Here is a 13,168-nt window from a genome sequence, read left to right as displayed (position 1 = left end):
ACTGTTTTTCAGTAGTGCATGTGGTATTTTCTGTTAAGGCTTGTTAAAAACCTGCATAGCCAGTGATAGGTGGGGGTAGTAGTGTCCTTCATTGTTATTCAGTTTCTGTCTTATACAAGTGGTACAGTGAATTATCTTCTGTTTAAACTGTGAGCTTTGGCCGGTTAAGACCTGCATGATATCAATTGAATGCATAAGTGTAGCTAAGTAACTTTTATCTGCACTTTTTAAAGTAATTTGTTTGTGTTGCATTGAGCAATATCTAGCTAGAAGTTGACTGTTTTTTCAGTAGTGCATGTGGTATTTTCTGTTAAGGCTTGTTAAAAACCTGCATAGCCAGTGATAGGTGGGGGTAGTAGTTTCCTTCATTGTAATTCAGTTTCTGTCTTATACAAGTGGTACAGTGAATTATCTTCTGTTTAAACTGTGAGATTTGGCCGGTTAAGACCTGCATGATATCAATTGAACGCATAAGTATAGCTAAGTAACTTTTATCTGCACTTTTTAAAATAATTTGTTTGTGTTGCATTGAGCAATATCTAGCTAGAAGTTGACTGTTTATTCAGTAGGTCCCCACCCACTCTCCCTGTTTTTGTCTTGGTGTTAATCTTGGTGGCTTTGAAACTGCCCGCCCCTCTTGTAAATTTGCACTTGGATACTCCTCCTGGGCCCATCTCATTTGCTCACTCAAAAAAAAAAAAAAAATGTATCTGCTTTTACTGTATTTGTGTTTCTTCCTACTTTATTTTGCTTTTGCGTCATCTTAAAAGTACTCAATTGTATTTATTACTGCTTGGTGTAACTCACTCTAAGCCTTTTAGTTTAAGCACTTGGGCTTCAGACCAGTTGTTTTACATTATGAAGGTTTGTGCTCTGCACTGTAGTGGCAGGACAGGTAGCTTACATCCTTCTAAGTTGGGAACTGCTGATTGAGGGCTCAGTGTTTGTTATTCTAAAAGTGTATTAATTCTGGTTTAAGCACTTGGGCTTCAGTCCAGTTATTTTACATTAAGAGGGTTCGTGGTCTGCACTCTTGTGGGAGGAGAGGCTGGACGCTGCCATTCTGAGCTGGGAATTTCTGGTTAAAGGTTTATAGTGCCTGCATATTTGTACTGCTTCTTACTAACTTGGTGCACCTTGTTTGCTGTAGCATAGACTAGATCCAGGCCTGCTGAATCTAGTTTTGTTTGTATAACTTGAGTACTAATCCAGGCATTCTTTAAAGTATTCAATTGTTCATAGGTTCATAGGTTCATACTAGGCTATCTGCCCGAGGGCATTTACAAGCCTAGCCCATAGTTTTGTGGCTTACGCCACCCCTTTAGTATGGGGAACTATACCCATTATTTTGCTGTGCCTCTGTCGAGCAGTGACACTGAGGTAATCCCTGGGGTATATCTGCGATCTCCCATCCATTGGTCAAGATTTCTCTTGAACAAGGCCAGCGAGGTGCTCTGCCTCACATATACCGGGATTTTATTCCACAGCATAGGGAGTCTTTGGGTGATGAATCTATCCCTCCAGCACGTCCTATTAATAGCCGTGTCGAGGTTTAAGTCTCTCGCCCTTGTGGCTCTGATGGATCTAGATTCTTTGAGGTGAAGCATATTCATCAAATCTGGGTTTGACAAGGCCTTGTATGTTAGGCAAAGGTCACCTCTGAGCAAGCGGTGGCGACTGAATAGAGCTGGAGTTCTTTCAGTCGGGCAGCATAGGACAGATGTTTGAGACCCTTTATCCTTTTGGTGAGGAACTTTTGTGGCCTCTCCAGCTGCTGCAAGTGTCGGGTCAGATACATTCCGAATGGGGCATTGTACTCAATCATTGGTCTGATGAGTGATGAGTATAGGAGACTATGACCTCCCTTGATCTAGATGAGAATCCCTTCATGATAAGGTGGGCAATGTAGAAGGTCTTCCTAACTACTTTAGCTACATGGGTGTCGAATGACAGACTACTATCAACCTGGGTCCCCAGGTCCCTGATAACTTCTTCTGTGCTCAGTGGATTGCCACCTATTTGGTAGCTAGGGGTAACCTTGTTTTTCCCGAAGGGTATGACTATGCATTTTGGCATTTAACTTTAGGCCATGGCTCTGGCACCAGTTATCCGTTTCTGTGAGACCCTTCTGAAGGATATCTGTGTCAGATGTGTTTTCTACTATGGCCCAGTTTGCAGTCATCTGCAAACTTTGTCAGCCATAACCCTCCTGTGTTTGCTTGTACTTGGAAAAGTAGATGCCAAACAAGAGTGGGCCCAGGACTGAGCCCTGTGGTACACCACTTGTGACAGGCTTTGAGTCTGACATGGCGCCAGCAACTCTGACCCTGTGGGTTCTGTCACTCAGCCAGTTTGCAACCCATCTTGTGATGTATGGGTTAACATTTAAGCTGATGAGTTTTTCAATGATACCCAAGTGGGGTATTGTATCAAGGGCCGCCAGATCGAGGTAGGCTGTATGGACTGCCTTTCCCTCATCAATGGCTTTGGTGACTGTTTTGAAAAAGTCAACCAAGTTTAAAAGGCATGATCTGCCTTTGACAAAGCCAAACTGGGATGGATCCAAAGTCTGCAAATTTCCTATGTCTTTATTTATGAGGTCCATTATGATCCTCTCTATGGCTTTGCAGATAAGGCTTGTCAAGCTAATGGGCGGTAATTTCCAGGGTCGGTGGAGGCACCGCCTTTGTGAAGTGGCACCACAGTTGCAGTGCGCCACTCCCTGGGTACGTATCCAGAGGTAAGACTATGATTAAACAGCTGTCCTAGCTGTGGGTTTAATTCCTCGTTGAGTTCGTGGAGCACACAGCCGGGGACACCATCAGGTCCCATGGATGCTGTGTTTTTTGCTTTGGAGAGAGCAGTTCTCACTTGGGCATTGGAGATGTTTGTGGGGCTGCAATCGCTTGGTATAGATATCTCTCCTTTTGGGGAGGGGAGAAGTTTGCACTGAACCTGTCAGCCAGTATGTTGGCAATGTCTGTAGGATCAGTAATCTTCACATCATTTTGAACTAGTTCTGAGCATATCTGGGAGTTTCCTCCCAGGTTTCTAACATAGCTAAAGAAGGCCTTATGATTGTCTTTTGAGTCTTTAGCTATTTTTCTCTCAAAATTTGCTTTGGATGATTTTATGAGAGCTCTTAGTTTTTACTTATAGTGATCAAGGGTGTCTTACCTTTTAAGGATTTTGCTCTATCTTGTAGTAGCTTCCTCCTTTTGTTGTAGAGTTTGTTTATGGCTGGGGTCCACCAGACTGGACGCTTGCCTTTGGTACAAAGAGTCTTTGTTTTGCTTGGGATTGCCTTATCCATGCAGTCCTGCAGGTGCTGGTAGAAGGCATTTGTAAGTGATTCAGCGGCTTGAGTACTGTTTTCCGCTCGGGGCCTTAAAGGAGACCACACTAGTCTTTAGAAGTGTGAAGTCGGCTTCGAGAAGTTCTTTACTGTGGTCTTTTTATTTCAGGTGGAGGTGGGATGAGGACCTCCAGCGAGATTAGTTTGTGATCTGATCTCACCAGTGAGGTATACTTCGGTGTTGAACATTGTGCTCCCATGTTCGTGATGATGAGATCAAGTATGTTTTCTCCTCTTGTGGGGATGGTGACTAGTTGTTCCATGGCATTTGAGTTTATGAATTCCAGGAACTTTTGGGCTAGGGTGTTTGGGCTTGAGTAGTGTTCCCAGTCTATATTAGGGTAATTGAAGTCACCTAGTATGATGGTGTTTGGTGATACATTTATCCCTCTAGTGTTTTCAGGAAGGCCATGTGAGGTTCCTGAGTTTGTGAGGGTGGCCTGTAACATGCTACAATTTGCAGAGCAGTCTTGCCTATGGTTAATTGCACCTGGATGGTCTCCGATGCATCGTGCATTGCCACCAGTCTTGAGGTGTGGGTGTCCTTGATGAATATGGATACCCCCCCCTCCTTTCTTGGTATTGTCCGGATTTTGGGGCGGAGCATGATAAGAGGTAAAACCTGATAGTGCTGGGGTGCTCTCAGGAGTCTTGAACCAGGTTTCTGTCACTGCACAGACATCAATGTTCTCCATACTGAGAAGGGCCTCGAGTGCGTGCATTTTGAGATTTAGACTTCTGGCATTGAGCAGCATTACCCTTAGTTTTTTTCCTTTTTTGTGTTCTAGGGTGGTAGGTTTAGAATTTGAGCCTTGCCTAAAAAAGGCACTATGGGGGTGGCATGAGCCTTTGCCAATATCCGGAATCCCAGGGGTGACAGGTGCAAGCCATCCAAGCAGCGTGGCTTGTCCAGCATGTCATCCCAGGCAGACAGACATTGGATCCCCTTTGAATGACACCAGAGTTTAAGCCAATTGTTAAAGCTGATCATCTTATCTCTGTATTGTGGCATCATTCTTGGTGAAGGTAGGATACTGCTCAAGGTCAGGGTCATACCTGCCTGGGCTACATAATCAGAGAGCTCCTCAATGTCTCTTTTCATGTAGTCCAAGGAGGTACGTCTCAGGTCGTTTACACCAGCGTGGACAATGACTGAGTCGTATTTGTACCTGCTGTTGAGAGACCTGAGTGCTTGCGTTATGTGGCGGATTCTGGCACCCGACAGGCAGCTTACTGTGACCTTCTCCTTACTCAGTCTGGTGAGCGGGACGTCAGTGTGTCTGACTATGGAGTCACCAATGACTAGTGTGTCTGGCATTGTGTTTGGCCTTAAGGGCTGTGACTGTTTGACACTCTGACTGTGAGGTCTATGTGTTGCAGGTGTGTTCTGAGGTGGTGGTTGTTTGGGTGTCTGCTTTGGTGGCCTCTGCTGTTTTGGTAGATTTTTGATCAGAGCCGCCGAGTATGTCTTTGTGTGTTTATGTGTATGATTTGAGGTTGTGATGGTACTATGTGAGACTGGGTCTATAGTGTGTGTGGTAACCTTCTCCTCCTGACTGGTCTTGCCAGTCCTATGTTGAGAGAGCTCAGCCTCCAGTTTGGCCGTTTAGTTGCATCTCTCGCATGTATTTGTGTTTTGTGGGAGGAGGAGAGGGTTGTCTGTGTACATGAGGCAATTGTAACATTGCCTCAATATTCCCAGGTTCACCAGCTGAGCAGGAGAGGACACTAGCAACTGATCCTCGACATGCTAGAAGGACTAGACAAAAACTATAAAAGAGACTCCGGGGGACGTGGGTGACCGAGAAATGGGGGTTTGCCTTTTTGGGGTGCTATCTATAAGAGTGCCGTATCAAGGTAATAAGTACTGTAGGAGCAAGTGCTAGTTTTAACAGATAGAGAAAAGTCTACTTGGAGTCAAGTAGAGATGATCTTTTTAGGTATTAGAGAAAGTACTAGTAACAGGGATGCTTAAAGGTAAGATTGAAAAGAATGCACTCTGCAGTGTGCACTAGAGGAGTTAGATATGAAAGTAGGTAACTTGAGTTTTACCTGTTTAAAAAGTTAAGGTTTAGTGGAGAGTTACTATTTTTAAAACAGCAAGATGGACTGAAAGGGGTGGTTACTTTTGTATTTTGGTACTATGAAATACTGTAGGATGGCCAATAAATTTAAATAATTGAAGGGGTGGGATTTCAAAAGTGATGGTTTTGTGATTACTCACATAAGCCAGTGAAAGTAGAGAGAAATGAGATATATGGTCAGATTAACATAAGAGGCGGCAACTAGAAAGACAGTGGTATTTAACAAGACAACTTAAATGGGTGGAAGGGAGGGAAAAATTCTGCCTGACTCAGAACAGAGAGAGCTGTGGTCTCTTTTGAAGTTTTAATATGCTGTTAAAACAGAATGCAAGCAAAACACAAAGTAAAGAAAACAAACTACAGTATTCAAAATATAGAAAGGCAATACAGAAATACAAAAAATAACAGCAAACTAACCTTTCCTTCACAGCAAAGTGTAGCAGAGTCTGGATGAGCCTTTCTGGTATTTATTACTGCTTGGTAGTAACTTGATTAAAGTGTAGCTATCATTCAAAGTCTTTTGGATTAAGCACTTGGGCTCAGACCAGTTGTTTTACATTAGGAAGGTTTGTGGCCTGCACTGAGATGGCAGGACAGGTAGCTTACATCCTTCTAAGTTCGGAACTGCTGATTGAGGGCTCAGTGTCTGTTATTCTAAAAGTGTATTAGTTCTGGTTTAAGCACTTGGGCTTCAGGACAGTTATTTTACATTAAGAAGGTTCGTGGTCTGCACTCTTGTGGGAGGAGAGGCTGGACTCTGCCTTTCTGAGCTGGGAATTTCTGGTTAAAGGGTTATAGTGCCTGCATATTTGAACTGTTTCTTACTGGAATTGGTACACCTTGTTTGCTGTAGCATAGACTAGATCCAGGCCTGCTGAATCTAGCTTTGTTTGTATGCTTGTTTGCTTGTTATTTCCCTGAAATGCTAATTCCACCTAAAACGTGGCTTTTCAGCGCTTCTGTGGATCCCTAGTGGCATCTGCATTGCTTACTGTACTTATTTCCTTGTTTCACTTGAAAGAAAGTTACTGTTTGTCATTTTTGCATTTAAGTTACCTGGCACTTGCTCACTAAAGCAATTATATAAGTCAGCACTAAAAAATTAAAAGCACTACACCCTCACAAACTCCCCTTGAGTACCTTGTTTCCCATTGGCCATTTTTTTTTCAATTATAAAGGAATTCCCAATACTATTCTAGCATGTCCAAAGGTCAGTTGTCAATCTCCTCTCCGGTCTAGCTGGTGAATCTGGGAATCTTGAGGCAATGTTACAACTGTCTCATGTACACAGACAACCCTCTCCTCCTCCCAACAAATTCCAACACATGTGAGAGATGCAACCATATAGCCAAACTGGAGGCTAAGCTCTCTCAACTCAGTACTGGTGAAACCTGTCAGGAGGAGAGGGAAACCACACTCACTACAATTCCAGTCTCACATAGACCTACCACGACAGCAAACCAAACACATAAACACACAAAAACATACTTGGAGGCTCTAAATAAAAATCTGCCTAAGCAGCATAGACCTCCAAAGCAGACACCCAAGCAACCACTACCCCAAAACAAAACACGTGCAACACATAGCTCACAAAGCCAGTGTGCCGAACAGTCACAGCCCTTAAGGCTAAACAACACACCTGATACACTTGTAATAGGTGACTATCGTCAGGCACACTGACGTCCCGCTCACCAGGCTGAACAAGGAGAAGGTCACGGTGAGATGCCTGTCTTGTGCAAGGATCCACCACATAACACAAGCACTCAGGTCACTCCAAGGCAAGTACAAATATGACTCAGTCATTGTCCATGCTGGTGTGAATGACCTGAGACGTACCTCCCTGGACTACATGAAAAGAGACATAGAGGAGCTCTCTGAGCATGTGGCCCAGGCCGGTATGACCCTGATCTTGAGTAGCATCTTACCCTCACCAAGAATGATGCCACAATATGAAGACAAGATGATGAATTTTAACAATTGGCTTAAGTATTGGTGTCATTCAAAGGGGTCAATGCCTGTCAGCCTGGGATGACATGCTCGACAGGCCATGATGCTTCGCTAGGGACGGCTTGCACCTGTCACCCCTGGGCTTTCGGATATTGGCAAAGGCTCTTGCTACCCCCATAGTGCCTTTTTTAGGCAAGGCTCAGAAGACAAACCCACCTCCATAGGTATCACAAGGGATAAGAAACTAAGAGTAATGCTACTCAATGCCAGAAGTCTAAACCTCAAGATGCATGCACTCAAAAGTCTCCTTAGCATGGAGAACATCGATATCTGTGCAGTAACAGAAACCTGGTTCAAGGCTCTCAAGAGCACCCCAGCACTACCAGGTTATACCTCATACCATGCTTTTCGGCTGCAAAACTTGGACCGAACCAGAAAAGGAGGGGGAGTATCAATATTCGTCAAAGATACCCACACCTCCAGGTTGGTGGCACAGCACGAAGCATCAGAGACTATCCATGTGCAACTAACAGTGGGTAAAACTGCCTTTCAGTTTATAGCCTGCTACAGACCACCCTCCCAAACCCAGGAACCCCACTCGGCCTTCCTGAGAACACTGGAAAATATGAAGGTCTCTCCAAACACCATTATATTGGGCGACTTCAACTACCCAAACATAGACTGGGAGCATTACTCTAGCTCCAACACCCTAGCTCAAAGGTTCCTAGAATTTATAAACTCAAATGCTATGGAACAACTTGTTACCACTCCCACAAGAGGGGAAAACATACTGGACCTGCTCATCACCAATATGGGGACTCTATGCTCCAGACCAGAAGTGTATCCCTCACTGGTAATATCAGACCATAAACTAATCTCACTGGATATTCACATCCCAACTCCACCCCCTGCCCAGAAAACCACAGTGAAAAACTTCTCTAAAGCAAATTTCACACTCCTCAAAACCGAGGTGGAATCCTTCAAAGCCCCCGGGCCTGTGGAAAATACGGCCCAGACCGCAGAATCCTTTATAAATGCATTCTATGAACACCTTCAGGAATGCATGGATCATGCAATCCCAAATAAAACCAAGACCCAATCCTCCAAAGGCAGACGTCCTGTCTGGTGGACCCCAGCCATAAACAAACTATACAATAGAAGGAGGCAGCTACTACATGATAGAGCAAAATCCCAAAAGGGAAGGCATCTCTGATCAGTGTTAGCAAAAACTACGGGCACGCATAAAATCGTCTAAGGCCAGCTTCGAGAGAAAAATTGCACAGGACACTAAGGATAATCACAAGGCTTTCTTTAGTTATGTTAGGAACCTGGGTGGGAATTCCCAGATATGCTCAGAATTAGTCCAAAATGACAAAAAATACACCGAACCCACAGACATTGCCAACATCCTAGCTGACAGGTTCAGCGCAAACTCCCCCTCCCCCACCAAAAGGGCAAATATCTATCCCAGCAGAGTGCTGTCCCCCTGACATCTCAGATGCTCAGGTAAGAGTCGCTCTCTCCAAAGCAAAAAACACAGCATCAATGGGACCAGATGGTGTCCCGGGCTGTGTCCGACATGAACTCCAAGAAGAGCTAAACCCAAACATAAAACTACTGTTCAATCTCAGCCTTACCACAGGATATGTACCCAAAGAGTGGCGTACAGCAACAGTGGTCCCTCTCCACAAAGGTGGTGCCTCAACGGATCCTGGAAACTATCGCCCCATAAGCCTGACTAGCTTGGTCTGCAAAGCTATGGAAAGGATCATCATGGACCTCATAAAAAAAGATATTGGGGACCTACAGACACTGGATCCTACCCAGTTCGGCTTTGTTAAGGGCAGATCCTGCCTCTTAAACCTGGTCGATTTCTTTGAAACAGTTACCAAGGCCATTGACGAGGGGAAGGTGGTCCACACAGCCTACCTGGACCTCGAAAAAGCCTTCGATACAATACCCCACTCGGGCATTATAGATAAGCTCACCAGCTTAAATATAAACCCCTATGTCACTAGATGGGTTGCAAACTAGCTCAAGGACAGAACCCACATGGTTAGAATTGCTGGAGCCATGTCAGACTCCAAGCCAGTTACAAGTGGCATCCCACAAGGCTCAGTCCTGGGACCTCTCCTGTTCGGTATATATTTCTCGGAGGTACAGGCCAACACGGAAGGACTGTGGCTGACCAAGTTCGCAGATGACTGCAAACTGGGTGCTATAATCGACTCTCAAGCCGACACAAGCATCCTCCAAAAGGGCCTCATAGAAACAGACAACTGGTGCCAGAGCCATGGCCTCAAGCTAAACGCCAAAAAGTGTATAGTCATCCCCTTTGTCAAAAACAAAGTGCCCACAAATTACCACATAGGTGGTAATCTATTAAGTACAGAAGTAATTAGGGACCTGGGGACCCAAGTTGATAGCAATCTCTCATTTGGCAACCACGTGGCCAAAGTGGTTAGAAAAATATTTTATATAGCCCACCTAATCATGAAAGGATTCCCATCTAGATCAGGGGAGGTCATCGTGCCTCTTTACTCATCCCTCATCAGGCCCATAATTGAGTACAATGCCCCTTTTGGGATGTACTTTACCAGACACCTGCAGCAACTGGAAAGACCCCAAAAGTACCTCACCAAGAGGATCAAAGGGCTCAAACAGATGCCATATGCTGCCCGGTTAAAGAAACTCCAGCTCTACTCAGTGGCATACCACCTGCTCAGAGGCGATCTGTGCCTGACGTATAAAGCCATGTCCAACCCGGAATTAATGGACATGCTGCACCTCAGAAAATCCAAATCCCATCGAGCTACGCGCTCGAGAGACTTGAACCTCAGCACTGAAATAAATAGGACATGCTGGAGGGACAGATTCATAACCCAGAGGCTCCCTTCACTCTGGAATAAAATCTCAGTTCAGGTTAGGCAGAGTCCCTCATTGACTCTCTCCAAGAGGAATCTTGATGAGTGGATGGGGGATTGTAGGTTTACCCCGGGTATCACTTCTGTGTCACTGTTAGATAGCGGCACAGTATACTAACCTCAAGAAAGGGCATAGCAAAATTAATTTAAAATGGGTGGCGAAAGCCAAACACACTGTGGCTAGGCTTATAAATGCCCTAGGGCAGATAGCCTAGTATGAACCTATGAACCTATGAACCTATTATAACATATAACATGTAACTATACATCTCTAATCTCTAGTTGCTCCCCAGGACAATGCAATAGAAGTAAAATAAAGTAGTGTCCATTTTCCCAACATTATCATTAAGCCCTTCCCCTTTGAAGAACTAGTAAGGGGTTTCTGCATTCAGCCCAGAGGTAAAGTAATGACAAATTTACTTTATTCTCAGGTCTTATATATTAACTTTCATTGTGGAGATTTTTTTTCTTTTGTAGTCTCTAATCTTACCCTAAGCATTTGTCAGAGTTTGCAAAGAGGGAAAGACACTTTCCATACCAGTTGTAGTAGAACTAAGATTTCTGTTCCAGCTCAATCTTCTCCAGCAACATCTGTACTCAGTTGAGAGGTGTTAGCTGCAGCAGGGCCTAACGTGCTTGGGTGCAGCATTCACAATGATCAGTTAGGAACTATGAATGATTTAGCTGTTGTTGGAAATAACATTTAAGAGTTGTTTGATAAAGAAGATGAGTCCTAATATTTTTTCCTATGTATACCTGCATTACAGGCAAAAACATGGCTTTTCTTATTTAGTAGAGCCAGAAGAATCATGTTCCACATGAATTCTGTTTTTGCCAGTTTTTCAGGATTTTCCCAGGCTATCAGATTGCCATTATATTTGCTCTTTTAAGAGCATCTGTTTCTAGTTGAACAAACATTGACCAGGGTGATCCTTCTGGTCACTACTTGAGTCTCTGCATAGCTCTTTGAGCTTTGTCAATCTGAATTAGTTCTACAGATACATCAGTCCTTGAGGAGAGCTGCTGTGTATAGACCAAAGGCAGTCACCCCATCTAGGCCCTTGGGATTATGTTTATACAGTTTTTTTTCCTTATGGCATGTTCTGTCCTCAAACCAGATTACTTTATTTTCCATTTAGTCTAGCCAGGCCTCCATTGCATCAACCTCAGGTTTGGAATTCAACATAATATATTAATCACATTAATCAGCAATTGCAATCTGAGTGATGGTTAACTTCTGCTCAACTTCAGAAAGGTGACTATCATTAAATGACATATCATCATGTATTGTCTTAGTAATTCCTTGGATTTCTTTAAGGATTAGATAACACAAGGAATGATCATCTTGAACATCATCCACAACATTTGATTCTCCCACCACCATCACTACTATTGGAGTACTGTGCAGATCCTTATTTGTACTCCCACCATCACTACCACTGGAGTACTGTGCATATCCTTATGTGTACTGCTACCATCGGTACCACTGGAGTACGGTGCAGATCCTTATGGGTACTCCCACCATCACTACCATTGCAGTACTGTGAAGATCCTTGTGTGTACTCCCACCATCACTACCACTGGAGTACTGTGCAGATCCTTATGTATACTTCCACCATTGCTACCATTTGAGTACTGTGCAGATCCTTATGTATACTCCCACCATTGCTACCACTGGAGTAATGTGCAGATCTTTATGTGTACTCCCACCATCACTACCACTGGAGTACTGTGCAGATCCTTATGTGTACTCCAACCATCGCTACCACTGGAGTACTGTGCAGATCCTTATGTGTACTCCCACCATCGCTACCACTGGAGTACTGTGCAGATCCTTATGTGTACTCCCACCATCGCTACCATTGGAGTACTGTGCAGATCCTTATGTATACTCCCACCATCATTACCACTGGAGTACTGTGCAGATCCTTATGTGTACTCCCACCATTGCTACCACTGGAGTACTGTGCAGATCTGTAATCTACGATGATGCCAGCAATTAGAACCAAAAGACCAAAAAAAGATGAGAAAACCGCTGGGAGCCCCCAAAGGAGGAACGTATCCAATCAATGAAGTAAAACTTGTTGAAAATTGGTGTGTTTAATAATCCTTGTAACACAAACACAAGTATATGAACGCTTCAAGACAAACAAAATGCGTTTTCGTAAAAACTTCTTCAGACAATGCAAAACCAAGTAGGAATCATTTGAGCAGTTATAAACACAATTCAAATAACACTTGTATCACCTCATTGGTTTACACATAAATTGAATGATTAATTCATTAACATGGAACATTTCATTAAAAGGTGTAGTTTAAAATTAATATAAAAATTTTTTAACTATATACAATATATGTATACTGAATGTATCAGATATATAGTTACAAGTATAAACAACCTAATTGATTCAAATATACCTAACAAATATATAGGTACAATAAAAATAATAAAAGTATGTATGGTTTCAGTAGTTTGTGTATATATGTATATACTTGTGAGTTCTAGTATAAAGCATTGCTGTATATATTGAATAAATTAATTAATAAAATAATTTAATAAAATCTCAAATACATAAAAATATATATATATAGTAACAATAAGTCTAAGAGGTGGATCAGTGAAATTTTTATGTACCTTGGGTATCCCAAACACTGATGGCACTCTCGGTGTTTTGTTAAGTAAAAAATTGAAATTCTCCAAAGAAATGGATCCTTCTAACAACAAATCGTTGAGCAAGTATTGAATTTTAGAATAAGCTATATGAACTTCGTTGAGTGAAACTAAAACATATTTGTCTCTATTACTTAATTATTCCTTCATCTTGGATTCATATAGTAATGCATCCATAAGAACAGTA

This window comes from Protopterus annectens, chromosome 2.part1, assembly GCF_019279795.1.
Source record: "Protopterus annectens isolate FY-2018-M chromosome 2.part1, PAN1.0, whole genome shotgun sequence".
NCBI lineage: Eukaryota > Metazoa > Chordata > Ceratodontiformes > Protopteridae > Protopterus > Protopterus annectens.
This window is presented reverse-complemented; position numbering follows the sequence as displayed.